Raw genomic sequence first — 16,090 nt, forward strand, 5'->3', positions numbered from 1 at the left:
GATTGAGTTGACTGGGTCTTTACTCGTTGGAGTTCAGAAGTATGAGGGGTGATCCGATAGAAACATTTAAAATAATGAAAGGGATATACAAGATAGAGGTACAGAGGTTGTTTCCACTGGCCGGGGAGACGAGAACTTGAGGGCAAAGCGTCAAAATACGGGGCAGCCAATTTAAAACCGAGTTGAGACGGAATTTCTTCGCCCGGAGGATTGTGAGTCTGTGGAATTCTCTGCCCAAGGAAGCAGTTGAGGCTAGCTCATTGAATGTATTCAAATCACAGACAGAAAAAAATTGTAACCAATAACGAAATTAAGCGTTATCGGGAGCGGGCGGGTAAGTGGAGCTGAGTCCATGGGCAGATCAGCCATGATCTTGTTGAATGGCAGAGCAGGCTCGAGGGGCTAGATGGCCTACTCCTTTTCCTAATTCTTATGTTCTTATGTATAAGATTTTGACTGGACGGGACAGGTTAGATGTGGGAAGAATGTTCCCGATGTTGGCGAAGTCCAGGACCAGGGGACACAATCTTAGGATAAGGGGTCGACCTTTTAGGACTGAGATGAGGAGAAACTTCTTCACTCAGAGAGTTGTTAGCCTGTGGAATTCCCTGCCGCAGAGAGTTGTTGATGCGACTTCTTTGGATATATTCAAGAGGGAGTAAGATATAGACCTTACGGCTAAAGTAATCAAGTGGTATGGAGAGAAAGCAGGAAAGGGGTACTGAGGGAATGATCAGCCATGATCTTATTCAATGGTGGTGCAGGTGCGAAATGCCGAATGGCCTACTCCTGCACCTATTTTCTATGTTCTATTATCTATGTTTGGAGCATCCTCTTTGCGAAATTGCAAAATATCTCTACTTATATGCGTACATATTATATACCTTCTGTTTTATATGTAAAGTGCCCGAGCAGAACAGGATAATATCCGCCTGAGCAATGATTGCAATTAATATTACTTTCCATGGGAAATAAGTATTTATAGTAATTCTAGTCACGAGACCGCAGCAGTTTCATACAGTATACTTCTTATTGTTTCTTTTTTTGGAAACTATTTACAACATATTTCAGAGCTGCATGTTGCTCACAGCAATAAATTAATTCCTATCATTTAATCATGAAAACCCTGACTGTAAAGCACGAAGCGTTGTTCATCTCACTCAGTGTGTTTCCATTGTGGCAATCGGTGTCAGTGTGCAGTATTTAAAGTACACTCCTTGTGTGGGACTGGTCGAATAATAGCAGGACTTTCATAATACAGTAACAGATTGTCCCATTGTAAACAACAGCGTTCAAAGTTTCATTGTTCTTCTTTATAATTTCAGTCTAAAATGCATCAATTTGGAAATCCCCATCCCTCCTAAAAAGGCAGGAAGAACACAACGCAGACAGTCACTCATTGTGGGGAGGGAGATTGAGCTGAAAGTTTGCATAAAATGGTGAGTATCTGGATTATACGTTTTAATGCTCTGGTACTGAACGAAAACTGTCCAAACAAGATCACTTTGGTACTTCAAACACGAATAGCCATACTGAATTCCAGCAATAAACACGAAAGGTTACTTAACCGGCCGTTTATGGATGGGTAGTGACACTATGAGAGAAGGCAGTGATAAAGTGAATGGATAGTGACAGTATGAGTGAGTTCTGTGATGTACCTGCATGGCCAGTGACAGTATGAGTGAGGTCATTGATGTACCTGGATGGGTAATGAGAGTAGGAGAGAGGTCAGTGATGGAACTGGAAGTATTATGAAAGTATACTTGAGAGCAACGATAAACATTGGATGGTCTGCAACTATTGATATTATGTCAGTGATATATCCAAATAGCTGCCAAATCTTTCCGCATCTTCTGTGTGAAGCGACCATTTCTGTTGTTGGTGTTGCAAATTTCATTGATTCCTTCAGATCAAATCACCATATTAGTTCCAGTCAGTTGCACAGAGCAGCATCAGAAATTATCCCCAGTCATGTTTATTAAATAACTGAATTTATTAAAGTACAGGTATCTAGCAGGGAGAATCAGGATATTCCAATTTACCCAAAGATCTGTTTCTGAACACATCACATTTGTTAAAATAGTATGATAGTTAAATCGTACTAGAGCAGATAATGTTAATTACTGATTTGCACCATGAATCATGGATCGACTTGAGTGTAAACTGAACATTATGATGTAATGTCCGAGTGAATGTTAGTTATGAACTGACTTGCGCCATGGTTTAGGAACCGACGAGGCAAATTGGATCGACAGACGCTGAAATTATATGATTACAATTAATGACCGGAATTTCCAAAGATCTCGCTGAAAATCTATTCCCTCTACCCGCCAGTGCTATCAGACTGTAGTGCCCATATGCGCTAAACTTTCCAGTAGTACTAAAATAGGTGCATAGGCAATAGGCAATCACATGACAGTGACAGGGTCGGTCCAGGTCAATAATTGTACATTCCTGTCTGGAATAAAAATAAACTGGGGAAGCTGGCTGAACCGTGGTTGACAAGCGATACTAAGGATAGTGTTACATCCAAGGAAAAGGCATATAAATTGGCCAAAGAAGCAGCAAACCTGAGGACAGGGAGAACTTTATATTTCAGCAGAGGAGGACAAAGGGTTTAATTAGGAGGGGGAAAATAGAGTATTTGAGGAAGCTTGCTGGGATCTTAAAAACTTACTGCAAAAGTATCTATCGATATGTTAAGAGAAAAAGATTAATGAAGACAAACGTAGGACCCTTGCAGGCGGAATCAGGTGAATTTATAATGGGGAACAAGGAAAAGGCAGACCATTAGAACAAATACTTTGGTTCTATCTTCACGAAAGAAGACACAAATAACGTTCCGGAAATTATAGGGGACTGAGGGTCCAGTGAGAATTAGGAACTGAAGTAAATCCTTTTTAGGTGGAATGTGTTGTGAGATTGATGGGATTGAAGGCCGATAGATCACAGGAGTCTGATAGTCTGCATCCCAGAGTACTGAAGGAAGTAGCCTTAGAAATTGTGGATGCATTGGTGATCATTTTCTAACAGTCTAGCGACTCTAGATCAGTTCCTATGCACTGGAGGGTACCGAATGTAACACAACTTTTTAAGAAAGGAGGGAGAGAGAAAAACAGTAATTATATCCCGGTTAGCCTGACATTAGTAGTGGGGAAAATGTTGGAATCAATGATTAAAGATGAAATAGCAGCGCATTTGGAAAGCAATTACAGGACCGGTCCAAGTCAGCATTGATTTACGAAAGGGAAAACAATTTTGAAAATCTTCTAGAATTTTTTGAGGATGTCGCAGGTAGAGTGGACAAGGTGGAACCAGTGTATGTGGTGTATTTGGACATTCAAAAGGCTTTTGACAAGGTCCCACACAAGAGATTGGTGTGTAACATTAAAGCACATGGTATTGGGGGTAGAGGATGGAGAACTGGTTGACAGACAGCATTCAGCGAGTCGGGATAAACGTGTCCTTTTCAGAATGGCAGGCAATTACTAGTGAGGTGCTGCAAGGCTCAGTGCTGGTAGCTCAGCTATTTACAATGATTTAGCGATTTAGATGAACGAATTGCGTGTAATATCTCCAAGTTTGCAGATGATACAAAGTTGGGTGCCGGTGTGAGCTGTGAGGAGGACACTAAGAGGCTGCAGGGTGATTTGGACAGGTCAGGAGAGTGGCTAAACGCATGGCAGATGAAATATAATTTGGATAAATGTGAGGTTATCCACTTTGGTAGCAAAGACACGAAGGCAGAATATTATCTCAATGGCGGCAGAATAGGAAACATAACATAATAACATAGAAATTAGGAACAGTAATAGGCCATCTTGCCCCTCGAGCCTGCTCCGCCATTCAAGAAGATCATGGCTGATCTGGCCGTGGACTCAGCTCCACTTATCCGCCCGCTCCCCGTAACCCTAAATTACCTTATTGGTTAAAAATCTATCTGTCTGCGATTTGAATACATTCAATGAGCTAGCCTCAACTGCTTCTTTGGGCAGTGAATTCCACAGATTCACAACCCTCTTGGAGAAGAGATTCCTTCTCAACTCGGTTTTAAATTGGATCCCGTTATTTTCAGTCTGTGGCCCCTAGTTCTAGTCACCCCGACCAGTTGAAACAACCTCTCTGCCTCTAACTTGTCTATCCCTTTCATTATTTTAAATGTTACTATAAGATCACCACTCATCCTTCTGAACACCAACGAGTAAACACCCAGTCGACTCAATCTATCATCATAAAGTAACCCTCTCATCTCCAGAATCAGCCTAGTGAATCGTCTCTGTACCCCCTGCAAAGCTAGTATATCCTTCTTTAAGAAAGGTGAGCAAAACTGCACGCAGTACTCTAGATGCGGCTTTGCCAATACCCAATACAGTTGCAGCAGGACCTCCCTGCTTTTGGACTCCATCCCTTTCGCAATGAAGGCCAACATTCCATTCGCCTGCCTGATTATCTGCTGCACCTGCAATCTAACGTTTTGGGATTCATGCACAATGAACCCCAGGTCCCTCTGCACCGCAGCATGTTGTAATTTCTTCTCATTCAAATAATATTCCCTTTTATTGTTTTTTTTTCCCCAAGGTGGATGACGTCACATTTTCCAACAGGAGAGGTGCAGGTGGACCTGGTTATCATGGTACATCAGTAATTAAAAGCTGGCATGCAGGTACAGCAGGTGGTGAAGTCGGCAACTGGTATGTTGGCCTTCATAGCTTGGGCTATTAAGTACAGGAGCAGGGAGGTCCTTCTGCACTTGTAGAGGGCCTTAGTCAGGCCTCACTTGTAATATTGTGTTCAGTTTTGGTCTCATAATCTTAGGAAGGACGTTCTTGCTACTGAGCGATTGCAGTGAAGGTTCACTATACTGATTCCTGGGATGGCAGGACTGACATATGAGGAGGGACTGGATCGACTGGGCCTGTAATCACTGGAGTTGAGAAGGATGAGAGGGGATGTCATACAAACATCAACAATTCTGACGGGACTGGAGAGGTTAGATGCAGGAAGAATGTTCCCGATTTTGGGGAATTCCAATACCAGGTGACATAAACTTCGGATAAGGGGTAATCCATTTCGGACTGTGATGAGGAGAAAATTCTTCACTCAGAGAGTTGTTAATCTGTGGAATTCCCTACCGCAGAGAGTTGTTGATGCCAGTTCATTGGATATATTCAAGAGGCAGTTAGATATGGCCCTTACAGCTAAAGGGATCAAGGGGTATGGAGAGAAAGCAGTAAAGTGTTCCTGATGTGAATGTTAAGCCATGATCTTTTTGAATGGTGGGGCAGGCTCGAAGCGCCAACGGGCCAAATCCTGAATCTATTTCCTATGTTCTTTGTTTCTATGCTTGGAGCATCCTCCTTCCGAAATTTGAAAAACTCTCTAATCATATGCGTGTATATTATATACGTTCTGTGCTATATGTAAAGTGCCGGACAAGAACTGTTAATATCCTTCTGTCCAATGACTGTAAATAACACTATTTTCCATGGGAACTAATTATTGATAGTAATTCCAGTCAGTTGAACACAGCAGGTTCATACAGTATACTTCTTACTGTTTATTATTTTGGAAAATATTTAGAACATATTTCAGATCTGCATGTTGCTCACGGCAATAAAGCAATTCCTATATTTCAATCAGTAAAATCCTGACTGTAACTATCTCGGCGATTTTCATCTCATTCAGTGAGGTTGCTTTGTCAGTGATATATCTGGATATATAGTGAGAGTATGAATGAGTTCAGTGATCTTTCAGGAAGTGTAGTGGCAGTATGAGTGACGGAATGCATTGCAGAACTGGAGCTGAGGGTTTATTCATTCTGGAGCATCCACGATGCTGAGAATGACGTGAGTAGCACGTGTAGCGATGTGAGCAGCACGTGTAGCGAGTTGGTCATTACGCAGGAGAAGGTTCCACAGCCAACTGGCGGATGGAAGACTAGCAGGAAGAGCAGTGCAAGGAAGGTAGTGCAGGGGGCCCCTGCGGTCATCCCCCTGCAAAACAGATACACTGCTTTGAGTGCTGTTGAGGGGGATGACTCATCAGGGGAGGTAGCAGCAGCCAAGTTCCTGGCACCGTGGCTGGCTCTGTTGCACACGAGGGCATGAAAAAGAGTGGGAGAGCGATAGTGATAGAGGATTCAATTGTAAGGGGAATCGATAGGCGTTTCTGCGGCCGCAACCGAGACTCCAGGATGGTATGTTGCCTCCCTGGTGCAAGGGTCAATGATGTCTCAGAGGGGGTGCAGGACATTCTAAAAAGGGAGGGAGAACAGCCAGTTGTCGTGGTGCACTTTGGTACCAACGACATAGGTTAAAAAAAGGGATGAGGTCCTACTAGACGATTTTAAGTAGCTAGGAGCTAAATGAAAAAGTAGGACATCAAAAGTAGTAATCTCGGGATTGCTACCAGTGCCACGTGCTCGTCAGAGTAGGAATCGCAGGATAGCACAGATGAATACGTGGCTTGAGCAGTGGTGCAGCAGGGAGGGATTCAAATTCTTGGGGCATTGCAACAGGTTCTGGGGAACTGGGACCTGTACAAACCGGACGGTCTGCACCTGGGCAGGACAGGAACCAATGTCCTAGGGGGAGTGTTTGCTAGTGCTGTTGGGGAGGAGTTAAACTAATATAGCAGGGGCATGGGAACCAATGCAGGGAGACAAAGGGAAACAAAATGGAGACAAAAGCAAAAGACAGAAAGGAGATGAGTAAAATTGGAGGGCAGAGAAACCCAAGGCAAGAAACAAAAAGGGTCACTGAATATAAAAGGGCTGCAGGAGGGGTCAAACCTAAAAATCATGGTTTAAAAACTAGGATTAAAACACTCTACCTAAATGCACGCAGCATTCGAAATAAATAAATGAGTTGACAGCACAAATCATTACAAATGTGTATGATTTGGTGGCCATTATAGAAACATGTTTGCAGCGTGGCCAAGACTGGGAATTAAACATACAGGGGTATCTGACGATTCGGAAAGATAGACAAGAACGGAAAGGAGGTGGGGTAGCTCTGTTAATAAAGGATGATATCAAGGCAGTTGTGAGGGACGTAATTGGCTCCAATTAACAAAATGTTTAATCATTGTGGGTGGAGATTAGAGACAGTAAGGGCAAAAAGTCACTGGTCGGCGTAGTTTATAGGCATCCAAATAATAACTTCACGGTGGGGCGGGCAATAATCAAGGGAATAATGGAGGCATGTGAAAAAGGAACAGCAGTAGTCATGGGGAATTTTAACCTACATATCGATTGGTCAAATCAAATCGCAGGGGGCAGCCTGGAGGAGGAATTCTTAGAATTTATATGTGATTGTTTCTTTGAACAGTATGTAACAGGACCTATAATAGAGCAATCCATCTTAGATCTGGTCCTGTTTAATGAGACAGGAAAAATAAACGATCTCCTAGTAAAAGATCCTGTCGGATCAGTGATCACAGTATGGTTGCATTTGAAATACAGATTGAGGGTGAAGAAGTTGTGTCAGAAACGAGCATAAGATGCTTAAACAAAGGGGATAACAGTGGGATGAGGGCAGAGTTGGCTAAAGTAGACTGGAAACAAAGACTAAACCTTGGCACAATTGAGGAACAGTGATGGACTTTTAAGGAGATCTTACATAGTGCGCAACAAAAATATATGCCAGTGAAAAAGAAGGGCGGCAAGAGAAGGGATAACCAGCCGTGGATAACCAAGGAAATAAAGGAGAGTATCAAATCAAAGACCAATGCGTATAAGGTGGCCAAGGTTAGTGGGAAACTAGAGGATTGGGAAACATTTAAGCAACAGCAAAGAATGACTAAAAAAGCAACAAAGAAAGGAAAGATAGATTACGAAGGTAAACTTGCGCAAAACATAAAAACAGATTGTAAAAGCTTTTACAGATATATAAAACTGAAAAGAGTGACTAAAGTAAATGTTTGCCCCTTAGAAGATGAGAAGGGGGATTTAATAATGGGAAATGTTGAAATGGCTGAGTCCTTAAACAATTATTTTGCTTCGGTCTTCACAGTGGAAGACACAAAAACCTTGCCAAAAATTGCTGGTGACAGGAATGTGTGAAGGGAGGACCATGAGACTATCACTAGGCGGGTAGTGCTGGACAGGCTAATAGGACTCAAGATAGACAAGTCCCCTGGTCCTGATGAAATGCATCCCAGGGTATTAAAAGAGATGGCGGAAGTTATAGCAGATGCATTCGTTATAATCTACCAAAATTCTCTGGACTCTGTGGAGGTACCAGCGGTTTGGAAAGTAACTAATGTAACGGCTCTGTTTAAAAAGGGGGACAGGCAAAAGGCAGGTAACTATAGGCCGGTTAGTTTAACATCTGTAGTGGGGAAAATGCTTGAAAATATCATTACGGAAGAAATAGCGGGACATCTAGATAGGAATAGTGCAATCAAGCAGACGCAGCACGGATTCATGAAGGGGAAATTATGTTTAGCTAATTTACCGGAATTCTTATGGATATAACGAGCATGGTGGATAGAGGTGTACCGATGGATGTGGTGTATTTAGATTTCCAAAAGGCATTCGATAAGGTGCCACACAAAAGGTTACTGCAGAAGACAGAGGTGCGCGGCGTCAGAGGAAATGTATTAGCAAGGATCGAGAATTGGCTGTCCAACATAAAGCAGAGAGTCGGGATAAATGGGTCCTTTTCGGGTTGGAAATCGGTGGTTAGTGGTGTGCCACAGGGATCGGTGCTGGGACCACAACTGTTTACAATATACATAGATGTCCTGGAAGAATTAACAGAGTGTAGTGTAACAAAATTTGCAGATGATACTAAGATTAGTGGGAAAGCGGGTTGTGCCGTGGACTCAGAGAGGCTACAAAGAAATTTGGATAGATTAAGCGAATGGGCTAAGGTTTGGCAGACGGAATACAATGTCGGAAATTGTGAGGTCATCCAACTTGGGAAAAAAGACAGTAAAAGGGAATATTATTTGAATGGGGAGAAATTACAACATGCTGAGATGCAGAGGGACCTGGGGGTCCTCGTGCATGAATCCCAAAAAGATAGTTTGCAGGTGCAGCAGGTAATCAGGAAGGCGAATGGAATGTTGGCCTTCATTGCGAGAGGCATTGAGTCCAAAAGCAGGGAGGTCCTGCTGCAACTGTATAGCGTATTGGTAAGGCCGCATCTGGAGTACTGCGTGCAGTTTTGGTCACCTTACTTAAGGAAGGATATACTGGCTTTGGAGGGGGTACAGCGACGATTTACTAGGTTGATTCCGGAAATGAGGGGTTTAACTTATGTGATTGATTGAGTAGACTGGGTCTTTACTCGTTGGTGTTCAGAAGGATGAGGGGTGATCTTATAGAAACAATTAAAATCATGAAAGGGGGAACAAGATAGAGGAAGAAAAGTTGTTTCCACTGGTAGTGGAGACTAGAACTCGAGGGCAGAGCCTCAAAATACGGAGGAGCCAATTTAAAACCGAGTTGAGAAGGAATTTCTTCTCCCAGAGGGTTGTGAATCTGTGGGATTCTCTGCCCAAGGAAGCAGTTGAGGCTAGCTCATTGAATGTGTTCAAGTCACTGATATATATATTTTTAACCAATAAGGGAATTAAGGGTTACGGGGAGAGGGTGGGTAAGTGGAGCTGAGTCCACGGCCAGATCAGCCAAGATCTTATTGAATGGCAGAGCAGGCTCGAGGGGTTAGATGGTTACTCCTGTTCCTAATTCTTATGTTCTTATGTTCTTATGTAGTGATGTATCTGAATGTGTCGCGAAGTATGAGTGAGGTCAGTGATTTTGATCAAAATGTGTAGAGACAGTATGGGTGAGGTCAGTAATGTCCCTGGATGGGTCAATAATGTAAGAGTGAGATCAGTGATTTATCTGGATGGGTAGTGACAGTATGAGTGAGGCCAGTGATGTATCTGGATTGATTATGTCAGTATGAGTGACGGCAGTGATATATCTGGTTACGTAGTGATAGTTTGAGTGAGGTCAATGATGTAACTGGATTGTTAGAGACAATATGAGTGGCGTCAGTGTTGTGTCAAAATGGGCAGTGAAAATTTTAGTGAGGTCCTGAAGTGTGTGGATGGGCAATGAAATACCAGTGAGGTCAGTGATCTTCCAGGAAGTGTAGTGGCATTATGAGTGAGGTTAGTGATGTAGCTGGATGGTAGTGGCAATATGAGTGAGGACAGTGATACATCTGGAAGGGTAGTGATTGTATGAGTAAGTTCAGTGTTGTAACAGGATGGGTAGCGACAGTATGAGTGAAGTCAGTGATGTACATGGATGAGCAGTGACAGTATGAGTAAGGTCAGTGATATATCTGGGTGGGTAGTGACAGTATGAGTGATTCAGTGATGTACCTGGAAGGGAAGTGATAGTATGAATTAGGGCTCTGATGTATATGTTTTGCCAATGATAGTATAAGTGATTCAGTGATGCACTTTGCATGAAGTGACAGCATCAGTGAGGTCAGTGATGTATCTGGATGGGAAGTGACATTGTGAGCGAAGACAGTGATGTATCTGGATGCGTACTGAGAGCATTAATGAGTCAGAGATGAATCTGGATGGGTAGTGACAGTATGAGTGAAGTCAGTGATGTAACTGAATGGGTAGTGACAGAGTGAGTGAGGTCAGCGATGTAACTGAATGGCCATTTTCAGTATGACTCAGGTCAGTGATGTGTCTGGATGCGTAGTGAAAGTATGAGTGAGATCAGTGATGCACGCTGATGGGTAGCGACAGTATGAGTGAGATCAGTGATTTATTTGGATGGGTAGTGTCAGTATGAATGAGATCAGTGAAGTACATGAAAGGTAGTGAAAATATGAGTGAGGTCACTGTTGGACGTGAATGGGTAGTGAGAGTATGAGTGAGCTCAGTTATGTACCTGAATGGATGGTGAGAGTATGAGTAAGGACAGTGATTTATCTGGATGGGAAGTGATAGTATGAATGAGGTCACTGATGTATATGATTTGTTAGTGATAGTATAAGTGATTCAGTGATGTACCTTCAGTGTATTGATTGTATGAGTGAAGTCAGTGATGTATCTGGATGGCTGGTGACAGTATGTGTGAGAGCAGTGATGTATCTGGATGGGTAGTGCCAGAATGAGTGAAGTCAGTGATGTATCTGGAAGGGTAGTGACAGTATGAGTGAGATCAGTGATGCAGCTGGATGGGTAGTGACAGTATGAGTTAGGTCAGTGATGTATCTGGACGGCTAGTGATAGTATGAGTGAGGTCATTGATATATCCGGATAGGTAGTGACAGTATGAGTAAGGTCAGTGATGTACCTGGATGTATAGTGAGAGTATGAGTGAGGTCAGTGATGTTTCTGGATGGGTAGTGACAGTGTGAGTGAGGTCAGTGATGTATCTGGATGGACAGTGAGAGTATGACTGAGATCAGTGATTTATCTGGATGGGTAGTGAGAGTATGAGTGAGGCCAGTGATGTATCTGGATTGATTGTGTCAGTATGAGTGACGGCAGTGATATATCTGGTTAGGTAGTGATAGTTTGAGTGAGGTCAGTGATGTTACTGGATGGTTAGAGACAATATGAGTGGCATCAGTGTTGTGTCAAAATGGGCAGTGAAAGTTTTAGTGTGGTCTTGACGTGTGTGGATGGGCAATGAAATACCAGTGAGGTCAGTGACCTTCCAGGAAGTGTAGTGGCAGTATGAGTGAGGTTAGTGATGTATCTGGATGGTAGTGGCAATATGCGTGAGGACAGTGATACATCTGGAAAGGTAGTGATTGTATGAGTAAGTTCAGTGTTGTAACAGGATGGGTAGCGACAGTATGAGTGAAGTGAGTGTTGTACATGGATGAGTAGTGACAGTATGAGTAAGGTCAGTGATATATCTGGGTGGGTAGTGACAGTATGAGTGAGGTCAGTGATGTACCTGGAAGGGAAGTGATAGTATGAATTAGGGCTCTGATGTATATGTTTTGCCAATGATATTATAAGTGATTCAGTGATGCACTTTGCATGAAGTGACAGCATCACTGAGGTCAGTGATGCATCTGGATGGGAAGTGACATTGTGAGCGAAGACAGTGATGTATCTGGATGGGTACTGAGAGCATGAATGAGTCAGAGATGAATCTGGATGGGTAGTGACAGTATGAGTGAAGTCAGTGATGTAACTGAATGGGTAGTGATTGAGTGAGTGAGGTCAGCGATGTAACTGAATGGCCATTTTCAGTATGACTCAGGTCAGTGATGTGTCTGGATGCGTCGTGAAAGTATCAGTGAGATCAGTGATGTACCCTGATGGGTAGCGACAGTATGAGTGAGATCAGTGATTTATTTGGATGGGTAGTGTCAGTATGAATGAGATCAGTGGAGTACATGGAAAGGTAGTGAAAATATGAGTGAGGTCACTGTAGGACGTGAATGGGTAGTGAAAGTATGAGTGAGCTCAGTTATGTACCTGAATGGATGGTGAGAGTATGAGTAAGGAGAGTGATTTATCTGTATGGGAAGTGATAGTATGAATGAGGTCACTGATGTATATGATTTGTCAGTGATAGTTGATTCAGTGATGTACCTTCAGTGTATTGATTGTATGAGTGAAGTCAGTGATGTATCTGGATGGCTAGTGACAGTATGTGTGAGAGCAGTGATGTATCTGGATGGGTATTGCCAGAATGAGTGAGGTCAGTGATGTATCTGGAAGGGTAGTGACAGTATGAGTGAGATCAGTGATGTAGCTGGATGGGTAGTGACAGTATGAGTTAGGTCAGTGATGTATCTGGACGGCTAGTGACAGTATGAGTGAGGTCATTGATATATCCGGATAGGTAGTGACAGTATGAGTGAGATCAGTGATGTAGCTGGATGGGTAGTGACAGTGTGAGTGTGGTCAGTGATGTATCTGGATTAATAGTGACAGAATGAGTGAGGTCAGTGATGTACCTGGATGTATAGTGACAGTATGAGTGAGGTCAGTGATGTTTCTGGATGGGTAGTGACAGTGTGAGTGAGGTCAGTGATGTATCTGGCTGGGCAGTGAGAGTATGACTGAGGTCAGTGATGTATCTGGATGGGTAATGACGGTATGTGTGAGGTCAGTGATGTACCTGGATGTGTAGTGACAGTATCAGTGAGGTCAGTGATGTACCTGGATGGGTAGTGACAGTATGAGTGTGGTCAGTGATGTGCCTGGATGGGTAGTGATAGTATGAGTGAGGTCATTGATGTACCTGGATGGGTAGTGACAGTATCAGTGAGGTCAGTGTTGTATCTGGATGGGTAGTGACATTCTATAGACTCTGGATCAGTTCCTATGGATTGGAGGGTAGCTAATGTAACCACATTTTGTAAAAAGGGATCGAGAGAGAAAACAGGTAATTATAGATCAGTTAGACTGACATCGGTGGTGGGGAAAATGTTGGAATCATTCATTAAAGCTCTAATAACCGCGCATTTGTTAAGCAATGACAGGATATGTCCAGGTTAGCATGGATTTATGAAAGGGATATCAAGCTTGACAAATCTTCTTGAATTTCTATGGATGTAACCAATAAATAGGACAAGGATGAACCAGTGTATGTGATGTATTTAGACTTTCCAAAGTCATTTCACAAGGTCCCACACAAGAGATTACAGTGCAAAATTAAAGCACAAGCTATTGGTGATATTGTATTACCGTGCATAGATAACTGGTTGGCAGACAGGAAGCAAAGAGTTGGAATAAACGGTTCCTTTTCAGAATGGCACGCAGTGACTAGTGGTGTGCCGCAGGGTACAGTGCTGTCACCCTAGCTATTTACAAAATACATTAATGACTTAGACGTCGGAATTGAATGCACTATCTCAAATTTTGCAGATGACACGATGCTGGGTGGCAGTGTGCGCTATGAGGAGGATGCTAAGAAGCCGCAGGTTGAATTGGACAGGTTATGTGAGTGGCCAAATGCATGGCAGATGCAGTGTAATGTAGATAAATGTGAGGCTATCCACTTGGATGGCAAAAACAAGAAGGAAGAATATTATCTGATTGGTGACAGATTAGAAAAAGGGGAGGAGCAAAGAAACCTGTGTTTCATGGTACATCAGTCATTGAAAGCTGGCATGCAGATTCAGCAGGCGGTAAAGAAAGGAAATTGTATCTTGGCATTCATAGCTCGAGGATTTGAGTATAGGAGCAGGGAGGTCGTCCTGCAGTTGGACAAGACCTTGGTGAGCCCTCACCAGGAGTGTTGTGTTCAGTTTTGGTCTCCTGATCTGAGGAAGTATATTCTTGCTACTGAGGGAGTGCAGTGAAGGTTGACCAGTTGTATTCCCGGGAATGCAGGACTGTCATATGATGAAATACTGGATCAACTAGAATTATATTCACTGGAATTTCGAACAATGAGAGGAGATCTCATCGAAACATACAATTCTGATGGGATTGGACAGGTTAGATGCAGGAAGAATGTCCCCAATGTTGGGGAACTCCAAAACCAGGGGTCACAGTCTAAGGATAATGGGTAAGCCATTTTGGACCAAGATGAGGAGAAACTTCTTCACTCAGAGAATTGTGAACCTGTTAAATTCTCTAACACAGAAAGTTATGGAGGTCAGTTCGTTAGATACATACTAAAATGAGTTGGATGTGGCCCTTATGGCTAAAGGGATTAAGTGGTATAGAGTGCAAGCAGTAATTGAGCACAGAACTTGCATGATCAGCAATCATCATACTGAATAGTGGACCAGGCAGGAAGGGCCGACTGGCCTATTCCTGCCACTAATTTCTATGGTTTTATGTTTCTGTGTATCTGGATGGGCAGTGGCAGTATGGGGGAGGTCAGTGTTGCATCTGGATAGTTAGTGACAGTATGAGTGATGTCAGTGATGTATCTGGATGGGTAGTGAAAGTATGAGTGAGGTCAGTGATGTACCTGGATGTGTAATGACAGTATGATCGAGTTCAGTGAAGAATCTGGATGGGTAGTGAATGTATGAGTGAGGTCAGTGATGTATCTAGATGGGTAGTGACAGTATGAGTGAGGTCAGTGATGTATCTGGATGGGTAGTGACAGTATGAGTGAGGTCAATGATGTACCTGGATGGGTAATGACAGTATGAGCGAGGTCAGTGATGTATCTGGATGGGTAGTGACAGCATGAGTGAGGTCAGTGAGGTATCTGGATGGGTAGTGACAGTATGAGTGAGGTGAGTGATGTATCCGGATGAGTAGTGACAGTATGAGTGAGGTCAGTGATGTACCTGGATGAATAGTGACAGTATGAGTGAGGTGAGCGATGTACCTGGATGGGTATTTCACACTGTTCCACCAAAACTGAGCAGCTGTGTGTTGATCTCGATGTTTCTCCACACCAGGATTTGCATGCCGCGCAGTCTGCCTGGCACAGGCTTCTACACACAGGCACTCGTTTCAATCATATTCCACTGGCTCGTTCCTCAGACCTGCTGGAGCAAACATCGGTGCGAGCGGCCTCGCCCTATTTCGGAGCCTGTTACCTGGAAAACGCTACAGGTCTGAGCCCTGAGCCACTGAGTGTGTGAAGAGCAGCCACATGCAAATACTGTGCTTCATTTCGTGGCTTGAAAGACGGTGCTCTTATAAAGCCCATTGGCACACTGAACGCTTTAGGCCTTAGAACATCAGCTGCAGTGGTGGAGAGAGAGTGGGAGAGAGTAAATGTTGGATAATGAGGCTGGGGCAATTCGAGAGTGGGAAGAGATAGAGCGGGAGAGAATGAAATTAAGGAGAGAAAGTGGGAGAGATTGAGAGACAAAACTGTGTCGCGAGAGATACTGGAGTGAGCATGGATGATGAACATCGAGAGAGGGGCTAGTGAGAATGTCGGAAAGCGAGGTGAGACAGAGAGAGCGGGGGACAGAGAGATAGTGGTGTGAGTGAGAGAGAGACTGAGAGGAACAGAGACAGAGACACAGACAGACATCCAGTGACAGAGAGAGAGAGAGAGAGGGACAGACAGAGCGAGGGAGACTGTGAGACAGTGTCATACAGAAATGGAGAGAGAGCGCGAGACAGCAAAAGAGGGGGAAAGAGAGAGAGAGAGAGAGAGAGAGTGGTGAGACTGAGGTTTGTCAAGTCCATTCCCGGGGACTGCACGGCGATCACATTT

Source organism: Pristiophorus japonicus, unplaced genomic scaffold (assembly GCF_044704955.1).
Source record: "Pristiophorus japonicus isolate sPriJap1 unplaced genomic scaffold, sPriJap1.hap1 HAP1_SCAFFOLD_267, whole genome shotgun sequence".
Lineage (NCBI taxonomy): Eukaryota > Metazoa > Chordata > Chondrichthyes > Pristiophoridae > Pristiophorus > Pristiophorus japonicus.